The sequence below is a fragment of the Myotis myotis genome, unplaced genomic scaffold (assembly GCF_014108235.1).
Source record: "Myotis myotis isolate mMyoMyo1 unplaced genomic scaffold, mMyoMyo1.p scaffold_m19_p_4, whole genome shotgun sequence".
NCBI classification, from domain to species: Eukaryota; Metazoa; Chordata; class Mammalia; order Chiroptera; family Vespertilionidae; genus Myotis; species Myotis myotis.
In genome coordinates, this window is record NW_023416346.1 from 56,084,929 (window position 1) to 56,102,905 (window position 17,977).

General features: G+C 42.0%; 1 protein-coding gene and 1 pseudogene across 1 annotated transcript in view; one reads left to right on the plus strand and one right to left on the minus strand.

The window, feature by feature from the left end:
- Positions 1–17,977, minus strand: part of IL1RAPL2 (interleukin 1 receptor accessory protein like 2) — a 693,469-nt gene that overhangs the window by 432,692 nt on the left and 242,800 nt on the right. The gene's annotated exons all lie outside the window — the stretch shown is intronic.
- On the plus strand, positions 6,169–6,727 carry LOC118654241 (annotated as a pseudogene).

A 17,977-nucleotide genomic window follows, 5' to 3' on the forward strand; every position in this document is an offset into this window, starting at 1 on the left:
ATTTCTGAATGGCTCAAGACTCTGTGGTCCTTTTCTTTATTGCTTTTTTAAGTCTGTCTTTATTGTTGAAAGTATTACAGAGGTGCCCTTTTCTCCCCCATTGACCTCCTTCTTCCCACTCCAAACCCCTCCCCGGCCTTTACCACACTATAGTCTGTGTCCCTGATTTATGCATATATGCATATATATTCTTCGGTTAATTTATCCCCGCTGCCCCACTCCCTTCCCTCTGAGAATCCTCAGTCTGTTGCATGCTTCTATATTGCTGGATCTATTTTGTCAGTTTATTTTGTTCATAAGATTCCACATATGAGTGAGATCATGTGATATTTGTCGTTCTCTTACTGGCTTATTTCACTTAGCATAATACTCTCCAGGTCCATCCATGTTGTCTCAAAGATTAAGAGATCTTTCATTTTTACAGCTGCATAGTATTCCATTGTGTAAATGTATGGCAAGTTTTTTTTTTGTTTTGTTTTTTGTTTTTTGTTTTTTTTTATCCATTCAACTACTGATGGACACTTGGGCTGTTTTCAGATCTTAGATATTGTCAATAATGCTGCTATGAGCATAGGGGTGCATATATTCTTTCTGCTCAGTGTTTCGGGCTTCATAGGATATATTTCTAGAAGTGAGATCACTGAGTCAAATGGCAGTTTCATTTTTAATTTTTGTAGGAAACTCCACTCTTTTCCATAGAGACTGCACTGGTTTGCATTCCCACCAGCAGTATACTAGGGATCCTTTTTCTCCACCTCCTCCCCAGCACATGTTGTTTGTTGATTTATTGATGGTATCCACTCTAGAAGGTATGAGGTAGGTGAGATCCATAGCAATACAATTATAGTAGGGGACTTTTACACCCCACTGACATCACTGGATAAATCTTCTAGACAAAAAATAAACAAGGATACAGCAACCCTAAACAACACACTAGATCAAATGGATTTAATTGATATTTACAGAACATTTCACCCCAAAGCTGCAGAGTATACATTCTTCTCATGTGCACATGGGGACATTCTCAAAGATAGACCACACGTTAGGACACAAGTTAAGTGTCTACAAAGTCAAGATGATTGCAATCATATCAAGCATCTTCTCAGGTCACAATGACATGAAACTAGAGTCAACTACAATTAAATCGCGCCAAAATATTCAAACACATGGAGACTAAATAGCATGTTATTAAGCAATGAATGGGTTACCAATGAAATCATGGAAGTAATCAAATACTTCTTGGAAACAAATGAAAATGAACACACACGACCCAAAATCTATGGGGCACAGCAAAACCAGTCCTGAGAGGGAAGTTCATAGTACTGTATATAGGCCTACCTCAAGAAACAAGAAAAACTTTTATTAAGTTATCTAACCATACAAGTTAAAGAATTAGAAAGTGAACAACAAGAAAAGCCCAGAGTAAGTAGAAGAGAATAATAAAGATCAGAGTGGAAATAAATGTTGGTACAGCTGACACTTGGAAAAGATAAACAAGATTGATGAACCTTTAGCCAGACTCATCAATAAACATAGAGAGGATCAATGCCCTGACCGGTTTGGCTCAGTGGATAGAGCATCGGCCTGCGGACTGAAGGGTCCCAGGTTCGATTCCAGTCAAGGGCATGTACCTTGGTTGCGGGCATACCCCCAGTAGGGGGTGTGCAGGAGGCAGCTGATCGATGTTTCTCTCTCATCGATGTTTCTGACTCTCTATACCTCTCCCCTCCTCTCTGTAAAAAATCAATAAAATATTAAAAAAAAAAAAACATAGAGAGGATCAAAATAAATAAAATCAGAAAGGAAAGAGTTGAAGTAACACTGGACACCACAGAAATACAAAGGATTGTAATAAAATACTATGAACAATCATATGCCAACAAGCTGGACAACCTGGACAAAATGGAAAAATTCCTAGAAAAATATAACTTTTCAAAACTGAATCAGGAAAAAACAGAAAACTTGAATAGGCCTATGACAACTGATGAAATCAAAGCAGCAATGAAAAAACTCCTTTGCCCATTTTTTAATGGGATTGTTTGCCCTCCACTTGTTAAGTTGTATGAGTTCCTAACAGTTCCTTATATTCTGGAAATATAAATAACCCCTTATCAGATATGTGATTAGCAATGTTCCCAATACCATTCACACACACACACACACACACACACACACACACACACACACACACACATAATTGATTTAAGAGAGAGGAAGGGAGGATAGAGTTAGAAACATTGATCAGCCACCTCCCGCACACCTCCCACTGGGGATCAAGCCCACAACATGGGCATGTGCCCTGAACATGAATGGAAGTGTGACTTTTCGGTTCATGGGTTGACACTCAACCATTGAGTGATGCTGGCTGGGCCCCAACACCATTTTTTTAAAAGACTGTCTTTATTCCATTGTATGCTCTTGCCTCCTTTATTTAAAAGACTGAGACATCTCAGAGGGGAGGGGGTGAGGGAGGCAGGAACACATTAACCAAAGAACTTATATACATACTAGGGGCCCCATGCACCAGTGGGGTCCTTCAGCCTGGCCTGCACCCTCTTGCAATCTGGGACCCCTCAGGGGATGTCAGAGAGCTGGTTTGGGCCCAATTTCTACAGGCCAGGCTAAGGAATCCCACTGGTCCACAAATCTGTGCACCGGGCCTCTAGTATGCATATAAGATCTTTGGTTAATCTCTTCCCGCCCTCCCCCCTAACCCCTTCCCTCTGAAATTCATCAGTCTGTTCCATGCTTCCATGCCTGTATTTTCCGCTCCTGCATTGAGTGTCTGCCTCCTGGTGGTCGGTGCACGTCATAGCTACTAGCTGGTTAGCCGGTCGCTTATGCATATATATATAACCCATGGACACAGACAATAGTGCAGTGAAGGCCTGGGGAGGGGTGAAGGAGGGGGTCAATGGGGGGGGGGAAGGGACATCTGTAATACTTTCAACAATAAAGATACATTTTTAAAAAGAAGCAATTCAATATATAAATAAAAATTACCAATAAATAGTGATTTGGAGGAAATGAACAATGTAAAGTGACAGAAAATAACAAGATGGGCAGTTGGTGGGACTACTTATATGCTGTGGCCAAGAAGGTCTCATTTAGGTACCTTTTTGAAAGAGAACTTAAGTATGAGAGGTTGCCAATCTAGGGAGTAGCATTCTAGGTAAAATGAAATGGCACATGTGACAATATTCTGAGGTAGGAAGAGTGTGGTGTGTGAGAAGAGTTGAAGTGCCTGAAGGGAGAGCAGATTATAAGGTTTGGGTAGTAAACATGGGCTAGAAGACACAGGGTTTTACAGGCTAATAGTTTGAATGTCTCTTAAGGGTTTATTCTGCCTGCTCAGTGATCCTCATCATTCATTCATTCATTCATTCATTCATTCATTTATTCAATCAATCAATCAATGTTTAATAAGTGCCTGCTATGTCCAAGTACTCTTCTATGTCCGGGGAATATATGTAATAAATAATAAATAATCCCTATCCTCATGCATCTGACATTCTACTGGAAGGGAAATAGGCATTAAATAAGAAAACAGGAAAACAATAAATGAGATAATTGCAGATTTCTATATGTGCTATGGCAGAAAATGCTGAGTGCTATTATCTATCCTAATATATAAAAAGCTGGTCATTTAGGCCGACATGTCCTAAACGACCTGATGGATGACTGAACAGCAAGTTCCACTGATCAGGGGATGGCTAACGGGGGAACTGGGGTTCCCTCAGGCACAGATGAATCTGTGGCAGCAGTGACTGGTGAGCGGGCAGGCAGAAGGAAGACTGCTTGGTCCCTCCTCCCAGCCCTCAGACTCCAATCAATTGGTGGTGGAGGCAGGGCAGAACTGGGGACTGGCTCCCTTTGTAGTCTTGCAGGTTCAATCAACAGAGTACAGGCCAGGTACCAATGGACCAGCACTGCTGGCATGATCCTGACAGCACTGCTGGCCTCCTGGAACTCAGCCTCGGGCACTGCAGCCACTTCCTCTCCCTAGATGTTCCACAAGGAAGAAAGGATACCACCAGAAGCGCCAGGGGCGACCAGCGGTTACTGCTATCACGGTGCTTCTTCCAAGTCACTAGAGCCGGGCCCCTGCCCACCCTGCTCCAAGTGAAGTGTGAGCACTGCACATGGAAGAAGATTTGAGTAGATAGCTACAGGCAATTAATTTCAAAAGATTTTGGACCAATCATTTCTCTCATTGGCCTGTTGTTTTCCTCCTCTCTAAGTATTTCCTCAACAACCTCACAAAAGGAACAAATACTAATAGGAATAGTCCATTAAGGCTAATTAAAGCCATTAAAATTAATTTTGTTTGGAAATTTATTAGGAAATTTGGGACTCCCATTGAGACCATTGATACATGCTGGGGAGTCACCCAGCAGAGCCACTGAAGTGACTTCTGCTGGGGGCTGTGATGCAGTGGCTGCCCTGCTACCCCCTGCCCTGCAGGCCTGGAACTGGGAACCCACAGAAAGACTGCTGAGGGCTAGAGAAAACACTGGAGATGTTCGCTGAATGAGTGCATGACAATATGGTCCCCAATTTCTTATAAGTACCGCGCGTTAACCGATTGCGCCACTGGAGCTCCAAGTCCCCAATTTCTTTAACAGAGGGGATGTGTTAGGCCTTACCATGCAGCCTCTATTATGATGCATTTACATCATCCTATATAATAAAAGCCCAATATGCTAAGTGTCCAGTCGTCCAGTCTGCCATTCAACCAATCAAAGAGTAATATGCTAATGATAGGCTAAGGCTGCTCAACTGCTTGCTATGACATGCCCTGACCACCAGGGGGCAGACACTCTGGCCAGTAGGTTAGCTTGCTGCTGGGGTTTGGCCAATCAGGATTGAGGGAGACAGGCTGGGCATGTACTAGAGCCCTCCCATGGTCCGTCCCCGGCTGGCCAATCTCTCTTGTCCCTCCCTGTCCCCAGTCATGCACTGGTGGGATCTCTCAGCCTGGCCTGCACCCTCTCGCAATCCCGGAGCCCTTGGGGGATGTCAGAGAGCCAGTTTCAGCCCAACAGCAGAACAACCAGTCACTATGACATGTACTGACCACCAGGGGACAGACACTCAATGCAGGAGCTGCCCCCTGGTGGTCAGTGCACTCCCACAGGGGGAGCACTGTTCAGCCAGAAGCTGGGCTCACCACTGGCAAGTGCAGTGGCAGTAGTGGGAGCCTCTCTTGCCTCTGCGGCAACACTAAGGATGTATGACTTACGGGTTTGGCTCGCACCCCTTGGGAGAGGAGTAGGCCTAAGCTGTCAGTAGGACATCCCCCGAGTGCTCCCGGATTGCGAGAGGGTGCAGGCCAGGCTGAGGGACCAACCCAGTGCATGAATTTCATGCACCAGGCCTCTATCCTATCTAATCAAAGAGAAACATGGTAATTAGCCGTAAACTCGCTACCCTTCCCATTGGCTAATCAGGGAGATATGCAAATTAACTGCCAGCCAAGATGGCGGTTAACTGCTAACAAAGATGGCGGTTAATTTGCATACATAGCCACAATGCTGGGAGGCGAAAGGGATCGGAAACCCAGGTGGCAGGCAAGAGGTGAGGGGCGGGCAAAGGCAGCTGGTGATCAGTGATTGCATTGTGGATTGGAGGCAGAGAGAGCCACTGGCCTGCTACCCCATGATCACCATGGCAATCGGGGGCAGAAAGAGCCCCGGCGCAGGCCAGCCGGCATCCCGGACCCCACCCGGGGGCCGGGGGTGCCGACTGGCCTGCTTCCCCGTGATCGCCATGGAAAAAAGACCTTCAAGGCCTGTCCACGGCAGGTTTGCATTTAAAACTAAGTGGGGTGGTCCGGAACTGCGCGGCACTGACAACCAGGGCAGTCTCTGCATCAGTGGCACATCTGCGGCTCGAAGTGTGGGGGGTGAGGGCCATGCAAGCCAGAGGCTTTGGCTGCAATGGTCAGATAATTTCAGCTCCAAGGCAGGCGCAATCAGGGAAGCCATGGGGACCTTCACAAAAAAAGAGAAGGCTGAAGAGGAAGGATACTTCCCAGAGCGGATTAAAGAACAGCTGGCAGCCTTGAAGAAACAACATGAAGAAGAGATCACTCATCATAAAAGGAGATTGAGCGTCTGCAGAAAGAAATTGAGCAGCACAAGCAGAACATTAAGAAACTGAAAGATCATGATACTGCGGCAGTGTCAGGGTGAGGGGACAGCCATATTTGTCAGTGCGCCGGAGCTGTCAACAACAAAAAATGTGCAGGAGCTGGGCAGGTGCACAGACAGGCACACAGACCCCAGGCCCACCTCGCCACCTCCTGGCCTCACCGCCCCCGCTGCCGATGCCCTCTCATGGGGCCTGCGCCCTGCAGTGGGAGGCAGGGCGCGAGGGGTGGGGGTGTCTTACAAACTGAACTTGACCATGCACATGCCCGCCACCTCCATCAAGGCCTCTAGGAGCGTTCACCCGCCTTACACCAGCATGGCAATGTCTTCCCAGTACCGCCAGCTGCTGAGTGACTAGGACCACCATCTCTAACACGCAGGGAACAGAGAACAGCCAGGTGCCCCAGAGCAAATATGCTGAGCTGCTGGTCATCATCGAAGAGCTAGGGAAGGAGATCTGACTCACGTAAGCGGGCAGCAAGAGCGCAATGGAGAGACTGAACCGAGGCATCATCCACACGACAGGGCTGGTTCCGGAGTGCTTGGAGGAGATGGAGCGGAACGCCAGGTCCTAGGACCTAGCCCGTAAGTCAGCGTGAAAGGCTTTCCCTCTTCTTCTAAGAAGTGACAGCTCATGCTTGCACCCCCTTCAGATGAAACTTGGTTTCAAAATGGTAACAGCTTGGTTTCTCCTCCCCGTGCCCCTCCTATGGTTCATCAGGCTCTGAACCTCCCATTGCTGAGATGGAGAAGAGATTTTTGCAGTTATTAGATTTACATATTAGTTAGGAACTACCCAGGGCATTTTGTGTGTTTTTTTAAAGCATTGATTTACATGATGCATGTCAGTTACCTATCACAGCAAACTGTAGTTGGCCTCCCAGATACGTGTTTCTCTTCTGGATACATTTCTGTTACTCACATGGTTCTTTATGTTTCTCTTCTAAGCTGATCCAACCCTGAGGGTTTGTTTCAGTGAGTCCTGAGGCAGCGCTTTAGTAGCCAGTGCCCATTCACCACACAGTATAAATTCTTTTCAATGTAACTTTTTTTTTTTTTGCTTAAGCATTTGCATGACTATTAGTACTTTGAAGTCAATCTTTAAAATGCACAAGTTATAAATACAGAAGAAAGAGCAATTTATTGAATCTCGCCTGACAAGGACCCCTGAAATTTCCCCTAAGGATGTATGTACATTTCAGTTCCGCCTTTCCCATCAGTGGATCCAAACATCTGGAAGACAGTGACTAATAGTGTTTGCATCTTTGTATGTATTTATTACTTGATGTAATAAAGCTTATTTTCATTAACAACAAAAAAAGAAACTGAAAGATCATGCTGATGCTTAAGTGCACACCGTTCCCCATAGAATGGCTACATACTGTCCACTTCTATGAAGACATAGTTCTGGTAACTAATATCTATCTATGCTGCCAACAGATTATAATAAATTGTGATCAGTGGGGAAAAAAAACCAAAAAACCAAGTGGGGTGACATCGGAATTACCCAAGCGTACCCCCAACCCCTTTACCTGCCCAGACACCTAGGGTCCCTTTATAGCTGGGCTGAGCCCAGTGCTGCCCAGTGGCCTGGACACCAGACCTGACCACCTCTCTGGTTTGGCCCAAACATCTGAAGTTCACATTAGTTGCCAACTTAAGAAATTGGAGCATTCACGTAAAATCAGGATTCCCCACTTCTCTTTCCAAAGTGGCCGACTGGGCTACCAACCAAGGGTGGTCAGTGTCACTTCAACCCTAAGAGGAACCCCCAGCTTGGGGGTGTGGTGAGGAGGAAGCTATCCGTGAAGACAGTTCAGTTGTATAAACTCTCACTGACAGTAGCAGAGCCCAACAGTGTGGCCATTCAAGTGCGAGGCAGCACAGCCATGAAACAGTCTGGCTGTTAAACAAGGCCTCTCTCCAGCTTTCAGGGGGCTTCACCTACTCCAACCCACTGCACCCCACTTTGCCCCAGTGAGACAGCTTCAGTGTTTCAGCTCCAGCAAACAGAACACGTCCCAGTGGAAAGGGAAAGTGTATCCATGGCCAGTGTTGCTCAATGGATAGAGCCTCTGCCTGAGGACTGAAGGGCCCAGAGTTCAATTCCTGGTCAGGGCACATGCCTGGGTTATGGGTTTGATCCCCAGTGTGGGGCGTGCAGGAGGCAGTCAGACAATGATTCTCTCTCATCATTGATGTTTCTATCTCCCTCCCTCTCTGAAATCAATCTATACTAATAAAAGGGTAATGTGCTAATTAGAACAAACAACTTCCAGACAACTTTCTGGATGCCCTTTTGGACAAAGCCATGATGGTGGGGCCGAGGCAGAGGTGGTTAGGGGCAATAAGGCTGGCAGGGGAGAGCAGTTAGGACAATCAGGCTGGCAGGGGAGAGCAGTTAGGGGGGTCAGGCCAGCAGGGAGAGCAGTTAGGGAGATCAGGTCAGCACAGCAGGCAGTTGAGCAGTTAGGAGCCAGTGGTCCCAGATTGCAAGAGGGATGTCCAGCTGCCAGTTAGGGGTATCCCAGGGATTGGGCCTAAACCAGCAGTCAGACATCCCCTAAGGGTTCCCGATTAGAGAGGGTGCAGGCTGGGCTGAGGGGAACCCCTCCTCCCCCCTGTGCATGAATTTCGTGCACTGGGCCACTAGTTATATATATAAAAGCCTAAGCGACTGAACAACCAGTTGACTGGTCGCTATGATGCGCACTGACCACCAAGGGGGAGACGCTCAATGCAGGAGCTGCCCCCTGGTGGTCAGTGCACCCCCAGCAGGAGTGCTGCTCAGCTGACTGACCTGTCCCAGCAGCCCACCAACATGGCGGCAGCCACTCACTCCCTCAGTAGTCCTGCAGGTCCAATCTCCAGAGAATTGGCCAGGCACCAATGGACCAGTGCCACCAGCACGATTCCAACAGCGTCACCAGCCTCCTGGAAGTCGGCCTTGGGCACCACAGCCACTTCCCCTCCTTAGACACTCCATAAGGAAGAAACAATATAAAAGCGGCCATCAGGTGGCTCCCAACTACCAGTATGAACGTCAGTGAGATGGATCTGGATCCCGGGCCAGCAAGGGCATCCCACTGCCAAACTGGAGGGCTGATCATGTTCCGACCCCCCCCCCCCACACACACACACCCCTTGGGATGGGCGCCAGACACAGGGTTCATAACCAGCTGGCAAGCACCTCTCCCAATCAGGACTGACTTGACATGAGCCCACAGCAGGTGCAACAGGGCCAGGATGAGCAGGAACAACAGGCAGGAGCGGCAGGTGGCATTGGACTGCCAGTTTTGGCCCAAACCCCACAGGCCATACCAAGTGACCCCACCCATGCACGAATTCATGCACTGGGCCTCTGATAAAGAATAGCAGAGAGAGGACAACTTTAATAAATTTCATCTCCTGGCATGGGGCTTTGTACTTAGCTGCATGTATGTTATTGTTTTATTTGTTGTTGGGATTTTTAGCATTTTTTATTGAAATAAGTCTAGAACAGTAAAAGTATCAAAAAAGGAGGAATTCACTACTTTGTGGGGGGAAAAACAGTTAAAAGACTGGCTGCCATTACTTATATTCCTGGGAGGGTCGGGGATGCTATAACCACCCTTAATTATATCCCTTTCCTATCTCAATTTCCTTTTTCCTGATTCTTCCCTAGTTTAATATTATTTCCCACTTCTTTCCCGCTCCCTCTTATCCTGCCTATTTTTGCCTTAGGTCAGTCAGCCAGGTGCCTATTATGTGGTGGAAGGTGACATCTGCCTCCCTGATTGCCATCAGTGCAAAAAGAGTTGCTGAGTTTTAACCCAGATAATCTCATTTATTCTGTCCACACCCTTCCATGGTTTTGTCAGAGTGTTGTTTTCAGTTAGTGGTATGGGTTGTTACATCCTCTCCTCTCCAAGGTGAGATTTATTTGTACATCCCTCTTCCAGGTTGGTTGCACTCTGGAACTGCAGTTGCGGATTAATTTTTCGAAGACAGAATTACAGCTCTCCTAGCTTTATTTTCATTCTAACCCTGCCCTGGTGGCTGAGTTGAATGGAGACCCAGAGTAAACAACCTTTCCCTCCCACCCCAGCTGGCCACCGGAATAGGACAGCCACACCCAAGTCACCCCTGGGTGTTGTTCTTTAGCAGTGGTCCTCAACCTTCCTAATGCCGCGACCCTTTAATACAGTTCCTCATGTTGTGGTGACCCCCAATTTCATTGTTACAAATTGAACATAATTAAGGCATAGTGATTAATTACAAAAACAATATGTAATTATATATGTGTTTTCTGATTATCTTAGGCGACCCCTGTGAAAGAGTCATTCGACCCCCAAAGGGATGGCGACCCACAGGTTGAGAACCGCTGTTCTATAGGATCATGACAGAGCCTAAATTAAGCTATGGAAGAGACACGCTTACTGGGAAGGAAGACATGGTGAAAAGAAATGGCTTGGCAGTTACACACTGAGTTCTTTTGTTCACTGTCTAGCTTCCCCACCCTCCTTCTCCTCAGTTTCAATGTAAATCTTCTTTATCATTCCACTTCCTACCCCAATTGTGTACTATTCTCAGTGGTATGATTATTTTGGCACAAGCTTCCCAAGCTTGTCTTTCTGTCTTGAGGAAGTCCAGAAGTAGATGGGGCTCTTTCTGTCCAGGAACAGCCTGAAGCTGGAGTTAAATACAATTCTAGCCTTGATATATCTCAGTAGGCTAGTGGGCCTTTTCAATCAAACCTCTCAAACTACTCAAACTGATTGTTGTCATTAAAGTGACATATGTTATTCTAAAATACTCAGATAAGATTTGTTACTGGAAGTCATTGCTGAAAGAACTCTCAAAGAAAGCTTAGCTGTTAACTAAGGGAATAAACCTATGGATAATTTTTGCTTTATCAATATAAATGTACCTGTATTACAATTTGATTCCTTGATAAACACATCCCTTAGTCCCTTAGACAGAATTTATGTTTTTATTTTTTTTCTTTAGAAATATTTAAGTAAAACAATGGGCCAACTGCATGTCTGACTATAAAGGGTTCATTCTGAGATTGCTGGAAGCACACTATTAGAGAAAATTTCTAGGACTTTGGTTTAACATGCAAGAACTTTCAATTAGGATCATCCAACAATGTAATAGGCTGCCTTGAGTTACTGAATGTCCACATGTAAAGAATTTTATAAAGGGGATTCCACTTTTGTTAAGGAGTTGGACTAGATCAGTATTTACAAAATAGTACATGGACAGTTTATATTAAAAGTATCAAGTGGGCTTGCTTTTAATGTAGGTTCACAGACCCCATTTCAGATCTCCTGAGAATTGAAATCTCAGAGTGAAGTACAAGATTATATTTTTAAAAAGTGCTTGTAGGTGGTCTATAATGTTAAGAGAGGTTTGGGAATCAGTGAACCAGATGACTTCAAAAATTCCTTGCAGTTAACTAGAATATCCCTCAATCAATTATGCATGTTAATCTTGTACTTCAGGTGATGTAATTTCACCTATGGTTAATTTTGTTTTGTTTGTTTCTGTACACATATTTGTTCTGAATGCTCACATAGTTTATTATAATAACAAGTGATGGTAATGGAAAAATCAAGGACATACAGAAGATACAGGAACTGACAAAAGTAAAAGAGGAGTGGGACTGAGATGATGAGAAATTTAACTATGAAAAGGGGAATTTGAACTTGGCATTTGAGACCATAGTACACAATTTAACAATTATTATATCTTTATTTTACTGCTGTTATAGCATTTATAGTAATAATTTCTTGAACCATTGATTAATTGATTCATTCATGTTTTGCACTCAACTTATATGTTGAGTGGTAACTATATGCCAGACATTGTCATCAAACCTAGAACTACATAGATAAATTAAAGCCCCAGTCACATTAAAGCTAAAGAGAAGATAAATAGGTAATTATGACTCAATGTACTAATTCTAAGAAAGGTACATGAAAATGGATACAGGTAGGCAGAAGACAGATGTATTCATTCTGCTTGGGGAAGATGCACAGAAAAGATTTCACTAAGAAGACCCTGTTAGAGTTATACCTAAGATATAACAGTTCATTAGAAAGAAAATGAGAGGAAGGGCACCCTAGGCAGAAGAAACTGTGGAAGAGAAATGTAAGCATACAGGTCATATTTTCTGTGGACTGAGTAAATAGGAGGTAGAAGAGGTTAGGGACTAGAAATTTAAGCTGGGATGAGGATTACTGGTATTTATGTATCCACAGGTGGTTCTTTCTACTAGCTGTAAGCTACTTGAGGTTAAGACCCAGATCTCATGCTTTTATCCTTCCACCTGTTCATAAACATCTGCTGAGTATCCCCTACAATAAAAAGACTATAGCAGCTAGACAGCATTACTGAGGCATTTACTTGGCCTGAAGGAACTCATATTATGGTGATAGAAAAAATGTATAAACAAATAATTGCAGTACATATGATGAAATGAATATCTTTTCTTGCAGGATTTTCTAATAATTTTATATTAATTTTATACAAATATAATTCTTGTTTGGTAAAAAGTAATGTGGTATTTCACATTTTTGTTTCATAAAAACTTCCTGCCTCCCCACACCTTCTGGATATCCTAAGACAGGGCCAGGTGCTCAATAGTTCAGTAAATGCTTGTTGATATGGAATTAAATTAACTGACTACAGAAGAAAGAAGAAAGTGCTACAATGTACAAAGTAAAGTTAGGTTGGCAAGACATGGGATAGGGGACCAAGACAAAGCATGAAGAAATACTGTGGCCTAGGTGTCAGGAAGCTTAGAAAAATAGAGTTATTAAAGAACAACTGTTGATGTTCTGCATTATTTTTATATGTTGCTTTTTGGATTTGGATTTCACCAGCCAAAAATATGCTTATTTAATTTGCTGGTCTCTTTCTCTTGACAATGAGAAGCAAATGAGACTGAGGCAAAGTGGGGTGAGAAAAAAAGCCCTTATCATTTCTCTTTAGTACAGGTAAGAGGATGCTTTAAGGAGCTGGTATAATAACTGTAGGATATTTAGAAGTCTGATAGAAGAAAAATAACAGCATAATTTAAAGTAATAAATAGCTTATATTTATTGCAAGCACTATGTTAAAGTACTTCACATGCATTATTTTTCATCTTCATAACAAGTCTTTGAAGTAGAACCATCATTATCCCTACTTCAAATATACAGATACTGAACTATAAAGAGATTAGAAAACTTGATAAGACCATAAGGCTAGGAAGTGGCTAAAAGAGATTTGAACTCAGGCAGTCTGATTTCAAACAACATGATTAGAGAAGGCAGAAGCAGAGATAGGAGCAATTGGGGTTTTGTAATAGAGATAAAATAGGTGTGTGTGTATGTGTGGGGGATGGGTTTAGGGGAAGATAGTGGCAAAAGAGAGACAAAAATGTACATAAGGCAAATTATGTCAGGTATCCGGGAATTATGTAATAGGACTTCTCTGGTTGTGGCTTATTAAGTGGCATCTTGTAAAATGACACATTCCCATTCTTCTAAACAGTCTTAAGTCTGGTTACGTCTATCTATCTATCATCTATCTATCTATCTATCTATCTATCTATCTATCTATCTATCAATCAACCATCTATCTATCATAATCTCTTCATCTATATCTAACAAATATGAGCTAAAAGATTTTAGTTTGCCTTTGATTTCCAAATCTGAAATGAGCAGATTAATTTTGATTTCAAAAACCTCAATTCTTGGGTGTTATTTTTCACATATCAAAGTAAGATCTTCTCATTAAAAATAAAAGATTGACTCCCGTAACCTTTTCTCAAGAATCCATTCAGTAACTTCAAAAAGAGCTGCCTTAATCTTTTTCTAATATGTAGAGAGGTTATGCCACAAATAAAACACAAAAACAAAACCCAGAAAAAAAACTTTTCTAACACAAGTAATTTTTTATGTTGCTCTTTTACAAGATTCTCATTTAAATGCAGATTGTAATGTGCTGCTAAGTACAAGCTACACTATTTTGGCTATTAAAATGTTAATGGAAATATTAACTTTAAGACAGAAACTATTGTTGCGAAGCCATAAAGGTAGGTAAATTTAATTTTAGGGCATTTAAGTAAAGCTAGGTTTAAGTTCTCAGTTTGTCAGTGAAAAGGAAATTATTAGAAAAATATAAAGAAAGCACAGTGCAATCATACTTGTTTATAGCAATACTGCTGAGCTTTACACTAAGGAACAATTATTTCATTTTGTAGTTGGAAAAACTAACAGATTCATTCAGACATATATCTTTGGACAGCTTCACTTAGATTACAAATAGTGAATTGACAGGCTGTGCAAATATTTGTTACCATTGCACCTACTCTCTCCTAAATATGATGAATTACACAGGGCCCTAAGGCAGTAATTTCAGAATGGCTTCAAATATATTTGGAACTTCCTTAATTTCCCAAAAGCTTTATCTTCTTCAGTACCCAATTTCTTATTTTAGGCCCCCAAAATAGTGATTCATGACCATCACAATGGCTTGTAAATGCTTTCCTGTGGGAAGCTGCCTATTGTCTTCTCTAGCAGAGAGGTGTGGACAAGGAACCCGGAATGCTGGTGACCCTTGAAGCCCTGGCAAAGGTCAGGCCTATGCACCCACTGTTCAGTCCAGACAATGGTAGCTGAAGCAACTTCCCCACCAGATAGTCATATAAATCCTTACTGATAAGATAGTCTGTCTGTTACTGGAACTTGCCTGTCTAAGGGCTATAGATGTATCCCAAAGTGAAAAAAAGGATGGTAAGGCCTAAGCCAAAGCAGAGTCCATCCTCTTGGGACGGGCTTTTGCTTGGCCCCCCAATTTTCAAATTATTATTTCTTGTCTTGTCTCTTTCATTTGCATGCAACCCCTCTTCCAGAGCCTGAACCCTGAACCACACGGGACATGGGACATTCACACTTTCCCACATTCTCTGTGTATTTACCCAAGGCTACTAGATTAACCATTTCGACTGGATTAAATTAAAAAAAATGTGAATAGTGCTGCTAGTGATATGTTCAGTTGTTGAAATCACCAATGGGTAATGAGATAGAGGAGAGCCCGGCTGGATACTGGATAGTTCAGTTGGTTGTAGTGTCTCCCTTACACCATAAAGATTGCAGGTTCAATCTCTGGTGGGGGCATGAATGGGAGGCAATGGTGCTCTCTCTCTCTCTCTCTCTCTCTCTCTCTCTCTCTCTCTCTCTCTCTCTCTCCCAAGTCAATAAACATTTTCTTGTGTGATGATAAGAAGAGAGAGAGAGAGAGAGAGAGAGAGAGAGAGAGAGAGAGAGAGAGAGAGAGAGAGAAAAGCAGGAGAGACTGCACAAATAGGAAACAAAAATTACCAATGAATGATAAAAATGGTTCTTTTCATTGATTCATTTGTATTCTGATTTCCTATTAGCTGACAACTATTACTAAAATTGTTTTGTTTTGTTTTGTTTTTTAAATATATTTTTATTGATTTTTTACAGAGAGGAAGGAAGAGAGATAGAGAGTTAGAAACATCAATCAGCTGCCTCCTGCACATCTCCTACTGGGGATGTGCCGGCAACCCAGGTACATACCCTTGACCGGAATCGAACCTGGGACCTTTCAGTCCACAGGCCGACGCTCTATCCACTGAGCCAAACCGGTTTCAGCACTTAAATTGTTTTAATGTTTATTTCTCCACCCCTTCCAATCCATTCCCATGGTGCATTCCACCTGGGAAATAGAGATGTATGTATGCCTTTGAGAAGGCAAGTGGAAATCTGAGTCACTAGCGGTTTTGCGAATTTCCTATAAGAAGACATTCTTCAAGGAGAAAGAAAAAGAAATTTAAGAAGAACTTCCTTTAAGGAAAAATATGCTTTTGAAAATACAAGTGTTTTAAAAAGGCAGTGTAATATAACTGCCTACTTTGTTACTTATTCCCATTGGTTTGAATATAACCCAAGATTCAAAGAAAAACTATTTTAAAATTGATTCAAGGCAAAGACTTTAAAATTATTTCACTTTTTCTCTTCTTCCTCTTACTTCCCATTTTATTCCATCTCTTCTTATCACCATTACTACTATAGGGCTATTACATGTAAAATACATTACAGTTGAGAAAGTGTTTATATAGACAATAACTCATTAAATAAATATTTACTAAGCATCCATAACATTGTCTGACCTTAACTATACAGTGGTTTAAAAACATATATTGGCCCAGCTCATGTAGCTCAGTGGTTGAGCTCAACCTATAAACCAGGAGGTAATGGTTCAATTCCCAAACATGCCTGGGTTGTGGGCTTGATCTGCAGTAGGGAGAGTGCAGAAGGCATCCAATCAATGGTTCTCTCTTGTCATTGATGTGTTTTTTTTTCCTTTCTCTCCCTTTCCCTTCTTCTTTGAAATCAATACAGTATATTTAAAAATCACAGATTGAATTATTTCAAAAGGAATTTTAAAAACGAGTAAGTAAATTTGTCATTACAACTTGCAAAGTGTCATTAAGAAAAAGAACAAGGATGCTATGAGTGGATAACACAATGGACCTAGTTTACACTAGGAGGCCAGAAGCCCCTTTGTGTGGATATGAGCTGAGATGTAAGGATGAAAAGTTTTCAGTCAGATGAAAAATGGAATGATGACTTTTCCAGGTCTGGTGAACAACATGTGGAAAGGCCCTGAGGTAGAAACAGGCTTGACCACTAGAATGGAGTAGAAGAGGAAAAAGATGAAGATAGACAGGTAACATAAACCTGATGATGTAGGACCGTATAAGTTCAACTTAAAGAGCTTAAAGTATATTTCAAGTAGAGTGGAAAGCTAATGAAGGGTTTTGAATAGGAAACTTATATGATCCAATTCACTTTATATCAGTGTTGTTTTATAGAAATAATTTTTTAAATTTTCTAGTAGCCACATTGAAAAGGTAAAATGAAAACTGAGAATGAAGAAGTAAAAGTGTCAGTTTTTGCAGATGACATGACTCTGTATATAGAAAACTCTAAAGACTCCACCAAAAGCTATTAGAAACAACAAAAAATAAGGTTGCAGGATTAAAATTCAATATACAACATTGGTGGTATAGTGGTGAGCATAGCTGCCTTACAAAATCAATATAAAAAATCCATTGCATTCCTATATGCTAACAATAAAATTTCAGAAAAAGGAAAAAAAAAACAACTTCATTTGCAATTGCAAAAAAAATAATAAAATACCTAGGAATACATTTAACAAAGAATGTGAAGGTCCTAAATACTGAAAACTATAAAGCATTATTAAAAGACATTGAATAAGACACAACAAAATGGAAAAAAAATATCCCATGCCCATGGATTGGAAGAATCAACATAGTTAAAATGTCCATATTACCCAAAGCAATATGCAAATGTAGTGCAATCCCCATCAAAATCACAATGACACTTTTTTTTTAAAGAACTAGAATAACAACAAAAACAACAACAAAACCCATCAGTTTTGTACTGTACCAAAAGGCCTCAGAATAGCCAAAGCAATCCTGAGAAAAAAGAACAAAGCTGGAGGTATGACACTACTTGATTTCAAATTATACTACAGAGCAACGATAATAAAAAAAAAAAAGCATGAAAAAAAAAGCATGTTATTGTCATAAAAACAGGCAGAGAGACTAATGGGACAGAATTGAGGGCTTAGAAATAAAGCCACATGTATATGGGCAAATAATTATTTTTACATATAATTCAAGGGGTGGATTTGGGCTTTCTTCTTTCTACATTTATTTATTTATTTATTTATTTATTTATTTATTTATTTTCTTTAATATGTTTTATTGACTTTTAGAAGAGAGGAAGGGAGAGAGAGAG